A 1,755-nucleotide genomic window follows, 5' to 3' on the forward strand; every position below is an offset into this window, starting at 1 on the left:
TCTATATATACATGTATGTATAAATATTATTGCATAGTCTTGGCCAAAGCTTGCGGGTGGCATACCACCCCATTCCTTACACGTAGATCCGCCCCTGGAAGAAGCCAAGGGGATTCAACTCATATATATACATAAAAAAATTATCGTATGTATACAGTATAATTTCTCGACGAAGGGAAACACCCTTCTGTCTACCTAACTCCGCCGCTGCTATGGGTCTTGTAAGTAAGGCTGTATGGTGGGCCGGTCTGGGACCGGGACCGGACCGGGCCCGCGGTCTTAACGGGCTAAACGGTCCCGGCGGGCCGGTCCTGGTGGGCCGGTCCCTGATGGTGTAGAAAGCCCGTGGCGGGCTGGTCTCTTGCGTGAGGCCCACGAGACCGGGACCGCTAAGCCCGGGACCGGCAGACGGTCCTGGGCCGGTTCAACCGGGCCTAACGGTCCTAACGGGCTCCAACGGCTCTTTTCTAAAAAAAAATTTTTTTTTTTTAAAAAAGACCAACGGTCAGATTTTAAAATCTAGCCGTTGGCCTTTAATTTTCAACCGTTTGGAACTTTAAAAAATAGCCATTTGGCCCCCAAACTTTATATAATTACACTTTTTTCCAATTCTCAACTATAAATACCCCCTCATTCTTTCATTTTTACTCACCAATTCATCAATCTCTCTCAATCTCTCTCAATCTATGTCTAATTTCTCTTCTATAATTGCTTATTTTATTATTGCAATTTCGTGAAAAATTGTGAAGTTGGTGAATTGAAGTATTCAAGTCTTCAACGATTTTCAATTTTCAAGAAGTTGTTCGGCAATTCGGTAAACTCGTTCCAACTCTTAAGTTTTAAGAATATATTTTTGTGTGTTTAGTTTGCATAATTGTAATTAATATGGCATTTTCTTTGAAAAAAATGTTTGGTGGTAAGGGAAAAGCTAAAATTGGTGAAAGTAGTCTCCAACCTACTACCCTTCCCCCGGCTCCCCGACCCAGACCTATTACTCGTCCTGCTGCTCCTATTATTCTTGATAGTGATAACCCTTGTTTTCAATTTTCCGATAGTGAATTTTGCCATAATGTTGCACAAGGTGAACAATTAAATGAAGAAGTTATGAATGCTCTTTATCCTAATCAAACTATCTTAGAAAATGATGAGGAAAATGAGGATGTAGATGAAACCCAACCGGATTTAGATGATTCACCTACTAGTCCTGTTAATAACCCAACTGATGCCCCGCCCGACCCACCTGTAGAAACCCCTACTTTTAATAGACAACCTTCTAAACGCCTAGAAACATCATTAGTTTGGAATTTTTTTACTCAAGTAAGAGAACAAAATAAGGCTAAGTGTAAAACTTGTGGGAAATTGCTGGCGCATAAATATACTAGAGACCGTAGCGGTACGGGTAGTTTGGCTAGGCACATACAAACACACCCTAGAGAAAAAGTTAAATATTTACAAATGAAAGCGCAGCAAGAGGGGACAAGTGTAGATACTGCGGTTAACCCTAGTACAGGTTCAAATTTAGTTCAACCAGGAATTAACACTGTGACCGGTGGTATTTTATATTACGATCCTAATAAAGATCGTGAAGAATTAGCAACGGAACCTCCTCCGAACCTTGAAGGATTTATGAGATTTGTTAGAGATACAATGTAGATTATGGTGTAACTTGTACTTTGGCACATCTTCTTTAGTTTTTTTTTCTTTTAATGGTGGTATTAGCTACCTTGTTGTGCTTCATTCCATTGGGGGGAAGAA

This window comes from Nicotiana attenuata, unplaced genomic scaffold, assembly GCF_001879085.1.
Source record: "Nicotiana attenuata strain UT unplaced genomic scaffold, NIATTr2, whole genome shotgun sequence".
Taxonomy (NCBI): domain Eukaryota; kingdom Viridiplantae; phylum Streptophyta; class Magnoliopsida; order Solanales; family Solanaceae; genus Nicotiana; species Nicotiana attenuata.